The sequence below is a fragment of the Ornithorhynchus anatinus genome, chromosome 7 (assembly GCF_004115215.2).
Source record: "Ornithorhynchus anatinus isolate Pmale09 chromosome 7, mOrnAna1.pri.v4, whole genome shotgun sequence".
NCBI lineage: Eukaryota > Metazoa > Chordata > Mammalia > Monotremata > Ornithorhynchidae > Ornithorhynchus > Ornithorhynchus anatinus.
In genome coordinates, this window is record NC_041734.1 from 60,132,159 (window position 1) to 60,145,198 (window position 13,040).

Below are 13,040 nucleotides of genomic sequence, written 5' to 3' on the forward strand. Positions count from 1 at the left end.
GGTAATGCCACTTCCCAGATTCAGCCACCAGGGAAACAAACATTCAGAAGTCTGGTCACACATTGTCTCTTTCCTCCCCTCCAGGCAGGGAGAAGATAGGCATTTTACCCTCCAGTGTTCAAAGGGGGAAAACCGAGTCCAGAGAAGTGCAGGACAGTAGCCAGACCATATGCAGGCAGAGTCTAAAATAGGTTACAGGATCCCTCATTGACCCCCTCGACCTCAGTAAGTATCATTGATTGACCCACATGATGCCTTGCCAGTCTGAGCAACTGTGCTCCAGGTCCAGGTTTGACCCTTCTAAAAGGAGAGGTCCTCCAAAACTCAAGTTCAGGTTATGAGTAATGTCGGCCACTCACACCCAAAGCCAGCTGCACCGATTTTTTTTTTTAACCCCATTTGGAAAACGTGTCCATCTTTGACCCTTTTCAGTGGCAAACCTGTGTGAGAGTTCAGTTCCTTCCCATGGGATCCAGATCTCGTTTTGCACCATCCATTCTCCAGCCTTCTCCCTTTCCCTGTTATCCAGACCCCGCTTTTCTCCTGCCCTGGTCCCACTGTGGTCTATGTTGTTTTTTTTCTCCTGGGGTCCAGAATTGTTCGTTCTGCCCTCCCGTTCGGTTCCACGTGTGCCGGGGCAGCTGGAATCCAGCTCGGGTTTTGCCTGCCTGACACCTTCGAACAATCGGTATTCCCTTCCCCTGGGGGTCCAGGACAGATTTTATTCCATCCCACCGCTGGGCTCCTACTTTTCCTTCGCTTCATCCGAAAAACCCGACCTGGGTGTTCATGCTTCCTAGTATCTGGGCCAGGTCTTCTCTGGAGCCAACCTGGTGCTTAGACCTCCCTCCTGACCAACCCCCCATTCCCCATCCCTCAGTAGGGTGCCTAGTCAGCTGCTGCGCCGTGTCCAATTTAGGAAATCCGTGTCGGGTTTTACAGCTCCCCTCCTGTTTGCAGGTGGAGTTTTTGTTCTTGAAATCCAGGCCAGGTCACGTCTTCCAGGCAGATGGGGGGCTGCGCTGGGGTCGGGTCGACAGCCTTTGGACCTCAGAGCCAGGGTTCACCTCTTCCCCGCTACTCAGTGGAACGCGCTGGAGGATGCCCGTGTAGCCGGACCGGACTTTGCTTCTTCCCTGTTGCAATGCATTTGGTCTTGCACTATTCCAACTGTGAATCCAGCTCGGGTTTTGCCTCCTTCATGCACCTAAAATGCATTTGTTCTTTCAAAGAGGAGAGTATATTATAAATACACCCCGCCTCCAAGTCATTAGCTCCATCATCTCCTACCCAGGTTGGCTAAGACTCCCTGTCTAGGCCCCCCTAAGTCTTCTGCACATGGCCTTCCCATTCCAGGGGGGATAGGCAGTCCAGGATTTGTTTCCTTCTCATGCTGTGTGTGTGTGTGTGTGTGTGGGTCCTGCCTCCCCGGGAAGTTGCCTTTCTATTGCATTCCTTTCACATCCTCCCTGGAAATCCAGACCCGATTTTACCTGCCAATTCCTTGTGTATCAAGCATGTCCCGATCGGTTTATGCGTGCATAAAGGCCGGACTTTGATTCTCTTCCCCCGCTTCTCCCCCTTGCACGTTTCATCCTGGGCAATGGGAACCGGCCAGCCCCCCCCCCATCAACAACTTTCTTTTTTTCCCACCCCCCACCCTCTCCAGGGTAAATCCAGTTCAGGCTTTGTTTGCCTTAGCTGCATTGGGCATGACGCATTCAACCCTCTCTCTCGGGGAAGAATCCGCTCCGCGAATTGTGTGCCCCCGGTGCATTGGGCACGATGTATTCCCCTTCCGCCTTCTTCCTGGCCCAATCCAACCCGGGGTTTGCATGTCCCCACACTGCAACCGAGTCGTCGAATTCCTCTTCGTTCCCACTACGATCCAGCCCGGGTTTTCAGTGCTCCCCCCCCCCCCCCACCTCCCGCTCCATCGGGCACGTCGCATTCCATCTCCTCACCTCTCCAGGGGAAGCGGTGGGGAGGGAAGGAGGAGAAGGGGGAGGGGAGTAAGGTGGGCAAGAGCGAGCGATCCAGTCCGGGTTTTCGGTTTTTCGCACGGTGCATTGGGGCAGGTTGCAGCGGTCCCGCTCCTGGCAGCGGTTGCGGCTCCGGGCCAGGCTTTGCCGGCGGCCCCTCCCCGGAGTGGGTGCGCTGGGGAGCGGAGGGAGCAGGCGGCTTGTCATTGCTCAGCCCGGCGGCGGCTCCGTTCGTGCATCCTGCGGTGCGAGCGGGGCCCCGGCCCTCCCCGCCACCCGCCGAGCCCCCGGAGCCCCTCCTAGTCGCTGCCCCGGGGGGCGGGAGAACTATGCAACGCGCCGCCCGCCGCCTCTTTTAGCCGCCCCCCCCCTCGACTCCGCGCCTTCCCTCCCGCTCGCCCCCCGGTTCCCTCCCCGAGTCCCCGCCGCCTAGGATGCCTCCTGCCGCTCGCTGAACCCGCCGGCCCTGCAGGGAGCCGGAGCCGGAGCCGTCGGGGCGGGGGCATCTCGCCACCACCCTCCTCCCCCTCCCCGGCTCGTGTCTGCAGAGGAGAGGGGGCGGCTCCTGCGAATGGGGGAGAAGGGCCCCCGGAGAGGCCCCGCCGGGCGGGGGGCGGCGGGCGGGGGTCAGGAGCAGCCCCGTTAACTCCTTCGTCACCGCGGGCTCCGCCACCGTCGGAGGGGGAGTCGGCTGTACGCACACGTGCCACCGCCGTCGGGGGAGCCCGATCGGAAGGGGGAGGATGCCCCGTTGTGTCGCTGCCACGGCTGCCCTCGGCGGCTCCGCCTCGCCCCGACCTCGGGGCCCGGAGCTCTGACGCCCCCGCCCCGGCTGCCTCGTCTCCCCATTCCGGGGGCGGGGGTGGGGGGCGGCGAGATCCGTTTTCCCGTTCACCCTTCCCCCAGACCCGGCTCCCCTCTGCGCCTTCAGCCCCGGAGCCGTCGAGCCCGAAGAACGGGGCGAGGATTCTGGGGGTCTTTTTTCCCCCTCTTCTGCTGGTGAGGGTGGGGGAGGACCCGCAGCCATCCCTCCCGCGCAACCCCCCTCCCTCTCCTTGCCGCCCTCGCATCCCGGTCCCCTCCCACGCCCCACCCCTCCCCCCCCCCGCCCTGGCCCCGGGAGATGTGCCAGGCGGGGGGCCCCGGGAGGAAGAGCCGCAGGAGAGAGGGAAGGCGAGGAGAACGGGCCGATAGCCCAACTGGACAGGTGAGTGCCTACCCTGGTGGGGTTGCGGGGGGGGGAGAGTGCGGAGCTGGGGAGGGGGAGCAGAGAGCGCCATACCTGGGCCAGGTGTCTGCGGTGGGGGGGGAAGAGAGAGAGGGAGAGATGAGGACGACACGGAACCGGAGGCCGCTTCCCCCCTCCCCCTCCCCTGTCTCCATCGTGCCCGTTGCGGGGGGTGAGGAGGGAGATGAGGGATTGATGGGGAGGGAGGGTGAGGGGATTGGATGCGGGGTACTGCACCTGTCCGGGGGCGGGGAGGGGGGGAGGAAGGGGGCCTGGGGCGTTGTGCCCGCAGCGGTACCCGCAGAGAGGTTATGGGTGATGTACAAAGGCTGGCACCGTCGCGGAGCTGGGCACCAGCTGTGAGCTGGCCGAGGTGCTGGCTGAGGGCGGGATGGGGGCGGGCGGAGGGGGGGGGGGGGGGGAAAGAGTGCGGAACTGGGAGCCGCGGAATAGCGAGAAATCGCGGATCTGCCGTGTGGTGTGTGTGTGTGTATGCGCGTGTGTATGACAGGCAGACTGGCCAAGGGAGAGTGTGTGTGTGTGTGTGCGCGCGCGCGTGTATGTGACAGGCAGACTGGCAAAGGGGGAGTGTGTGTGTGTGTGTGTACACCTAGGTGTGTGTCTTTGTGTACCTGGACATGTATCTCGGATTTTGTCTCTGCCTAGCTGGTTGTGTGTCTTTGTGTGTCTGGGGGCGGCTGTAATTCGGTGGGTGTTTCTAGGTGCGTGTGTGTGTGTGTGTAATTGTGTGTCTGTTTCTTGGATCGTGTGCGTCCCTCTCTCCCCTCCTCCTCCGGCCCCACCACTATCAACCCTCCCCCCCTCAATCCCCAGTGCTGCCGTGTCTGGGGCTGGTACTGCAGGATGCTGTAGTTTTTGTTTTTCTCTGGGAGGTGGCTGGGGGGGGGGGAGGAGGGGGGAGTTGGGGAGGGTTGGCGAGGAGGGTGCGGGAGAGTCTGGGTGTCGCGGTGGCTGCTGCCCACTTTCCCTGCTGCAGTCCCTGCCAGGACGTGCCAGAGAGGGGGCCACTGGGTACAAACCCCGGGCACCGCCTGAGTTGGTGGCGGGGGGGGGTGGTGGAGGAAAAGGGAATACATTGCTGCGGGGCTGATGAGGGGCAAGAGCACCCTGGGGTTGCATTCTTGGGGAGGGGGGGTTACCTATATGCCATCAGACACACTTAAGGGTATGGAGCCCATGCCAGTGCCCACTGTTGGCAGTGCACTGTCCTGATGGGGGGAGGTGGTAATAAGGGAAAGATCAACAACCCAGGAAGGGCCATTTTGTTCACTCTTTCCCTTCCTGAGCCAGAGGCAACTTCACCTCCGGCCGCCGCCCCCCCCCCCCCCCCCGTAGAATCTAACCTCTACCCTCTGGTTTTGTCCCCAGAGGATCCTGCCGAGTGAAGAATGAACCCTCCCTTTCCCCCCACATCCCCCCCACCAATGGAGCCTAGATTTAGCTAGGCGGGTAAAGAGATGTTGCCCCAGCTGGGAAGGGTCGGGGGGAGGAGCAGAGGAGAGCCATTTGTAATTTACCCTCTATCCCCATCCCAAATCCATCCCCACCCGAGGTGGGCAAAGGATGGGCACAAGGCAAAAATCCCATACCCTGGACTGTGGGGTGAGAAGAGGGAGAGGAGAGCTGCAGTCCCCTCTGGCTGGTGAGAGGAATGACTACAAGGTGGAAAGAAGGAGGAGGGGGAAGGATCATTTCTGTTAAGAGTTAGGGGTGGTCTGTGGTGGGCAACTCAGGGAGAGAGTGATCACTTCATCCCCTTTTTTTGGTGCCCTTCCCAACAGTGCTGGGAAACCCCAAGGTCCTGGGGACCTGGCCTAGAGCACTCCTCCTAGGCCACCCCATCTTCCACGATCTGACTCATTTGGCTCCGGCGCCCGGTCTCGGGTTCTAGGGGGGGCAGTAGGGTAGAGGGAGTGAACAGAGATAGCGAGGATTTAGCCTTTCCCCCACCAAGACTTCTGCCATCTCGGGATCACGGCAGGCCCGGTAGCATTCTACAGACCCCTATCCCAAAGAGACTGACTACAGCCTGGAACAGATTTCCATGTCCCTTCCCCCTCTTCATTCCTGTCATCCTCTTGAATCCAGGTTAATGTGGCAAAGGGGCTGATTGATTGTCCTAGTGCATACCCAGCCCTTTAAGAGGGGTAGGGGTGCTCTTCTCTTCCCCAGGCCACCTCAAGAATCCACCATTAGCCCCAAACCAGGCAGGGAAGAGACTACTGAATCTTGGGGAAAGACATTTCCTTCCTCTCAAGCTCCAAGTTGAGAGGAGAGAGTAGGAGGGATTCCAGAAGCCCTTGATTGATTGGTCTCCAAGTACCAGGTATGAAGTTGGGGGAGGGGGGACTGGGATGGTCACCAAAATGGTCACCACCTCATCCCCCCTCTCCCTGCCCTCTCCCACTTCTCTCCCAGTCTCTACCCAGCATGGCAGAACTTGGGGGTGGAAATTAAGATGGCCACCAAAATGGCTGCCGCCTCTCTTCTCTTCCCTCCACACACCCACACCCGATATTGGCATCGCTAGGAAAGTGCCCTATGTGAAGGATGAGGGTCCTGGGAATGGGGATGAAGAGCATATGTCGGGGGGAGCGTGTTCCCCGAGAGGCGGGGACTTTTCATTTTAGCCTCACCCTCCTCCTGCAACAGGATCGGGGGACAGGATGCCGGGATTGGGGCCTGGCTCGGCCTCCACCGGTGACTTCAAGTGTGCTACCTTTTGGGGGCTCTGGCTTCCCCTGTGTAGGATGGGGAAAGCTAGCTTCGGGAGTGGAGGCAGGGGGCCGGGGAGAAGCAGTGGTAGGCAGGAATGCCCCCCTCCCCTCGTTGGGCCCGTTCCCCACGGTCCGAGGACCCGGCTTCTCGTTCACACTCTCCCCTGCCTCTGATGTGGCTTTGGTCGTGGCCTGGTCTCCTTAACACCCTTCCTGTCAGCGGAATGGCTCTGACCTCTTCCCTGTTTCACTCGAGTCCTCCCCCCCAGCCCCTTGGCTGGCCTCCATCAGTGCAAGAGCCTTCTCCCACGCAGCACCACCCTCTGCTGCTGCTTGTTCCTGCCTCTCCTCTGCTTCCTCTCTTTCGCAGCCCCAGGCGTGAGAGCCTTCTCCCACACAGCTTCCACCCTCTGCCGCACTATTCCCCCAGTTCCTTTGCTCGCCTTTGGCTTCATATCTGCCCCGCAGCCACAAGAACCTTCTCCCACGCCGTTCAATTTGTCTGCCAAAGAGCGGGCAAAGGCACCCTGCTTAAAGAGCTCTCAGGAGAAGGTAGGGGTTTGGCAGAGTCTGTATTTTCCCCCCAGGGTCCAGGCCCCACCACTTTACAGTCTGGGGCCCAGTTTGGAGACCCCGGTAGGGGAGTGAGGGTTGGACCAGAGTCAGGTCCAACTTGGGCCTTGGAGGGTAACTGGCTTTCTTATCCCTCCCACCTTCTTCTCCCTTCCCTCTAATGCCAAATTTATTACTTAAAAGCAGGATGAAAACAGGAAGAATAAAAAGAAGGAATACAACCTTCATTATCATATCGAGAAAATTATCTGTGATTTCCCTAACTAGTAATTTTCCTGCCACGCCGTTCAGTTCTGACTTGCCCATTAATTACAGAGATGAAAAATCATCTGGAAAGAGGAAAAAGGAACTAATTCGGTCTCTTGCCGATGAAGATCCGTGCCCATGCACACACGTGCCATCACATATGTGACCAGGCACACACATGTCCTTTCCCCATCCTCCCCCTCTTATTCTTGTTCCCACGTAGTCAGGGCCCCTCCCCTCCTCTTCATCCCTTGCCTGCGCACGCTTGCTCCCTGAGGCAGTTGAGCTCCCCACACGTGTCTCTTGTGACTGCAGCGGGGCCTGGCGTGTGCTCCTCACATGCCTCCTCCCACCCCTGTGGGTTGGCTCACAGGCTCTGTGCACGCTGCCCTCAGGCACCGTGATGGGCCCGCCCACTCCTTGGGCCTGCTGAAGGGTGGGTAGGCATATGTGTGCACATGGAACGACACGCATCCACATATGTGCATATGCACACACCCCCCCATACACACGCCACTCTCTGATCCTGGATTGACAGTACTAAGCATCATCACTCAAATCTTATTACACCCTTAAATCTTGGCCCTTGAGTGGTGGTAGGGGAAATGAGAGAGAGGCAGAGTTGGGAAGGGTGATGCCCAGGTTTGGGAGGAGAACAGGACCTGGGGAGCTAGGAGGTAGAGCTGGAAGGAAACAGGACCCGAGGGAGAAGAACAGAGGCTTGGAGGTAGGACACCTGGCTTCTATTCTCAGCCTGTCCTGGGAGCCCCTACTCTGGCTCTGCTGAACCTTGGGGAAGCTGGGAGGAGGGGAGGTGGAGGAATCAAAGGGGCTGTGGTTACAGACAAGGTCTGTATGTGTTCTTGAGTGCCTCAGTGTAACTAGGTATATGCGAACCTATGTACACTTAAGTCTCCTACCTGCGTATGTGTGTTGGGGTTCGGGGGGGGGGGCGGGGGAGGGTATGAGTTCAGATTTGTTAGTGTATGTATGTGCATGGAAGTACGTTAAATAGGTTTGCGCCTGCACAGGTGTGTATGCCAGATCCAACTCCCTCCTGACCCCTGCCCTTCCCCCAGAAGGGATGCATGGTCAAGGCTGGGCATCCCGTTTTCAGACCGAGGAACCCTCTCCTCTCCAAACTACCTGTCTTTCAACCCTCGTGGCCCAGGGGGCTGGGAACCTGGACTCCTGGTTCCGTTCCACCTTGCCGGGGGAGATGACATTCTTGGATTCAGGATTTGCCTGAGAGAGGGGCCTGTGGGTGAGGGTCGAGGAGCTAGGCCCAGGTTCTGGTGGCATCTCTGGGAAGGGATGAGCATTGCGGAGGCTTCAGTTGGTGGTTCCACCATGCTGGGGAACTCTAGTAGACCTCTCTTCTCCTGCTTCCCCCACGTCCAGCTCTCAGTTTCCCCGGTTGAAAGAGGGAGAGCCTCTACCAAAAGGCCAACAAGCAGTTGTCCCTGGGTGGCAAAGCATTGGCTGGACATGTGGGCCCTGAGCTCCCTGCCCTTGTCGACACCCCAATACCCAGCCTTGCCCAGCTCAGTGGGGGTGGGGGTGGGGGGAAGGGGACCCCAGCTCCCAGGCAGAGGCCTGGTAGGGATGAAGGAGACTCTGACGGGCAGAATCTGGGTGTCTGGATGGCTTTCCTGCTGTGGGGAGAGTTGTCCGAGAGCCCTGGGGACTGAGTCGCCTGGATTTGGTGCTCCCACCGGGAAATCAATCAATCAACCAATGGTATTTATTGAGCGCTTACTACGTGCAGAGCACTGTACTAAGCGCTTGGGAGAAGACAATACAACCGAGGTGGTAGACACACAAGGAACGTGTACAGTCTAGCGGGGGAGACAGACCTTGATATAAATAGATTACGGCTATGTAATACGTAAGTGCTGTGGGGTTCATTCCTGCCTTCAGAAGGCCCTGGGCCTATGGCTGGTCTGACTCCAGCCCACTCTGGTAAGAGCAGGAACTGACCCCAGCCCCCTCCTTCCCCCCACCCCCGTATGAAGCAGGAAGCGACAGGAGACCGAGAGCTGCTGCGACGCGACTGAAGCCTTTGACCCTCTGGTCTAGGCCTTTGGGTGCCACGTGTGTGTCTAGGTCTCTCACCCTTCCCTCCTCCCCCGTGCGTGTCCCTGCGTGCCACTTGTATGGCTCCGACGTTCTGACTGCGGCCCTTGCGCTGCTTCTCCCCTCTGGGGAGCAGGGTGTTGGGCAGTGAGAGGCAGGAAGAGCAGACTCCTGCCTTCTGACTCTCTGCAGAGAGCAGATAGAGCTGGCATCGGCCCCAGGAGACCTGGCGGATTTGAGACCATGTTCCTCCCTCCCGATATCTCCATTTCCCTCTTGGCTGCACAGGAGGACAGGGCCAGACTGGCTCCAAAATCATTACCGGGAAATCCCGCCCTGAATGCTTAAGAGCGGGGGATGGGGGCTTTGCGAGCGGAAGCTCCTCTACTTCCAGCCGCTCTCCGAACCCGGCTCCCAGCGGCTCCTTGCTTGCTCCGAGCAAATAAGGGGCTGCTCGGAGGCAGATGCGACCCAGATTGGCACAGACTGGCCAGGCTGGGCACCAGCCCTCTGGGATTTTCCCCAGTATCCTGGAGGCTTAGTTGGGCCGTACAGGAGGAAAGGAACGTGTGGGAACTGAGAGTGGAGGGGCCACTTGGAGCCACCTTGGTCCCCTCCCGCGTCTGTGCCCCCCAAGCATTTGGATACTCACCCCATCCCCAGCCTCTTAGGCACATATCCTTCTCAGTTGCTTCCCCTAACTGTAATTTTTAGCATCCTACTCCCCTGCTAGATGGTAAATTCCCCGAGGGCAGGGACTGTGTCTACTTAGTCCTCTCCCAAGCGCTCAACCCAGGGCTCTGCACACAAGTGCTCAATAAATACCATTGATTGATTGATTGATTAGGAGTCCCCATGAGAGGCTGGGTCAGAGTCTGCCATCACACAACAGTCTCCTCCCAGCACCCTCCCCACCTTTTTTTTAAAAATGGTATTTGTTAAGCACTTACTATATGCCAGGTACTGTTCTAAGCGCTGGGGCAGATACAAGATAATTGGGTTGGACACAGTCACTGGCCCATGTAGGGCTCACAGTCTTAATCCCCATCTTACATATGAGGGAGCTGAGGCACAGAGAAGTGAAGTGACTTGCCCAAGGTCACATAGACAAGTGGTGGATCCGGGATTATACTCGGGTCCTTCTGACTCCCAGGGCCGTGCTCTATCCATTAGGCCACGCTATATTCTCTGGGCTCAGGGGCGGGGCTCAAAGGCCGGGCCCCTCCCTTACATGGCTGAAGGGAGCAGTGACTGACAGCATGGGCCTCGGTTAAGGAGAGAGATCTTGGAACAAAGTGGAATAGCATGGGTTAGGCAGAAGAGATGGACCTCAGGGGATTTGTGGGAGAGAGCCGTTCCTGGATCTGCCCCCTTGAGTTGGGCCAGATTTAGAGGAAGACGAGGAAAATGGAGAAAAAGGAAGATGGAGCAAGGAACCGGGGAGAAGTGGGGATGGTGAAGAGCAAAGCTGATGAAGGGCTGGGCTAGGGAAGCAGGGGAGGACTGAGCCACCTATTGTGTGGTCCCCAATCGTAGCGTCAGATCACTTGGGAGGGCCCAGAGGAAGTCGACACCGCCAAGTTGCCCATATCACCCCACTTCTGGCCCAGGGAGCAGTGCTAAAAACATCCAGTTTTAGAGACTGCTGGGGCTGGGGAGCTGGAGGCCTAGGGCTGAGGTCTACCTCATCCCCATCCCGGCATGATTGTGACCCACCGGTCACAGTCCCCCCCAGGATCCTGGGCACACTGCCTCTGCATGTAGGTGAGTCTGGAGATCGGGGTGCATCTTTGGGTGAACCCCCAGGTCCATCGGAGCTTCTTTTGGTCTCTGCGTGCCTGTCTCCGTGTGGGCATTTGTCTGTGGTAGGGAGCGGGCTAGATTGGAAGAGGTCCGGAGGTCAGGGCCTGCTTGTGGAGGTGAGGCTGAAGCTAGGCAGAAGGCCAGTGACAAAGCCTTGAATGCAAAGACACCATCCTAGGGCAGTTTGCTAGAGTCCTCCCCCTCTAGACTGTCAGCTCCTTGTGGGCAGGGAAAGAGTCTACCAACTCTGTTCTCCTGCATTCTCCCTAGTGCTTAGTACAGGGCTCGGCACACAGTCAGTGCTCGATGGACTGATTGACTGAGTCGGACTCCCCTCTAGACTGTAAGCTGGTTGTGGGCAGGGAATATGTCTGTTTATTGGTATATTGTACTCTCCCAAGCGCTTAGTTCAGTGCTCCACGCACAGTAAGTGCTCAATAAATACGACTGAATGAGTGAATGAAGTGAGTGATTGATCGATTGAGTCCTGGTGAACTGAGCCTGAGCTCAGGGACTCTTAAGACTTACCCGAGCTGGGGCCCGAACCAAATTGCAACTGATGTTTTACCTCCCCTCCAATTTTCTCCTGTCGCCTCCCAGGGTCCAGGCCCCTTGCCCCGGGACTGGCACCCACGTCATCCATCAATCAATCGTGCCCCGTCGAGCACAAGGTTGAAGGTCAGACTTGGCAAACTGCACAGTACCACATTGGGTAAACAATCGTCACAAAGGACATTCACCCCTCTCTTCTCCCTGCACCAACTCCCCCCTCACCTGAAAAGAACAGCAAGAACTGCTGCCCATGCTGAGCACTGGGGGAAACCTGAAGAAGAGGAGGGAGAGGAGATGATGGGTCGTCACTAGAGGGGAGGAGTGGAAGCCTAGGACTCTTAAGGTGGCCTAGGGGAAAGAGCATGAATCTGGCAGTCAGGAGATATGGGTTTTGTCCCGTTGGCCTTCTGTGTATCCTTGAGGAAGTCACTTAACTTCTCTGGACCTCAGCTTCCTCACCTGGAAGCAGCATGGCCTAGTGGAAGGAGCACAGGCCTGGGAGCCAGAGGACCTGGATTCTAATGCCGAATCTGCCAAGTGCTTGCTGCGTGACCTTGGGCGAGTCACTTAATTTATCTGGGCCTCAGTTACTTCTCTGGGCCTCAGTTCTCCTTTTTTCCCTCCTATCTAGACTGGGAGCCCCATGCGGGACAGGGACCGTGTCCAACCTAATTAACTTGTATTTACCCCAGCACTTAGGACAGTGTGTGACACATAGTAAGTGCTTAACAAATACCATAAAAAAGGGATAATATCTGCCTCTCCCTACCTCACAGGGTTATGAGGACCCAGTGAGAGAAATAATGTAAAAGTGCTTTGGAGAAATCTAAAAGCACTGTACAAATTCAAGGTATGATTATGGGATTCCAAGTGCTTAGTACAGAGCTCTACACACAGTAAGCGCTCACTAAATATGATTTAATGAATTACCTTCATTCCCTCCTCCCTTGCCCTTGGGTTCTCCCCCCCGCAAAAGAGGTTGCCTGCTCCGTGGGAGGGGTGGGTTTGGGGCAGGGAGGGAGAACAGGCTAGCTGTGGGGAGCTGGGGTCTAGGCAGCAACAGCCCCCGACCCAGTAAGGATGAAGTGAAGGCCAGCCGGGGTGGAAGCAAATGGAAGAACTGGATTCCAAACCGTTCCATCCATGTCTCCCCGCTCCTGAAGAACCTCCAGTGATTGCCCAAGCACCTCCGCATCAGACAGAAACTCCTTACCATCGGCTTTAAGGCACGCAGTCAGTTCACTTCCTCCGACCTGACCTTGCCGAACTCCTACTACAGCCCAGCCCGCACACCTTGCTCCTCTAACACCAGCCTAGTCGCCGTACCTTGAGCTCATCCATCTCGCCACCCACCCCTCTCCCATGCCCTTCCTTGCCTGGAACTCCCTCCCCCTTCATATCCGACAGTCCAGAACTCTCCCCACCCTCAAAACCCTCCTAAAATCACTTCTCCAAGGAGAGAGTCATTTCCCCTATCTGCCTTCCCCTCTGCCTCTTCCCCTTCCCTCCTTTGGCTGTGTACCCCTTAAACACTTTGATATTCACCCCAGCCCCACAGCACTTATATCAATATTCTTATACTCTATTTCCCCTAGCCCTAATCTGTTGTAATGTCTGTCATCCCCTCTAGACTTGTGGGCAGGGATGGGAGTCACAGGTCATGGGTTCAAATCCCGGCTCTGCCGCTTGTCAGCTGTGTGACTTTGGGCAAATCACTTAACTTCTCTGGGCCTCAGTTACCCCATATGTAAAATGGGGACTAAGTCTGTGAGCCCCACATGGGACAACCTCATCACCTTGTATCCTCCCCAGCACTTAGAACGGTGCTTTGCACATAGTAAG

General features: G+C 57.6%; 1 protein-coding gene across 5 annotated transcripts in view; it reads left to right on the forward strand.

The window, feature by feature from the left end:
- The first annotated feature begins 1,996 nt into the window (after positions 1–1,996).
- ADGRL1 (adhesion G protein-coupled receptor L1) overlaps positions 1,997–13,040 on the forward strand; it is a 55,931-nt gene continuing 44,887 nt past the window's right edge. For 3 of the 5 annotated variants that reach the window (XM_029068501.2, XM_029068503.2, XM_029068502.2), the window contains exon 1: positions 1,997–3,189. The gene's annotated coding sequence lies outside the window, so the exon portion shown is untranslated. The remainder of the gene's footprint in view (positions 3,190–13,040) is intronic. The other 2 variants (XM_029068506.2, XM_029068507.2) reach the window with 1 other exon arrangement.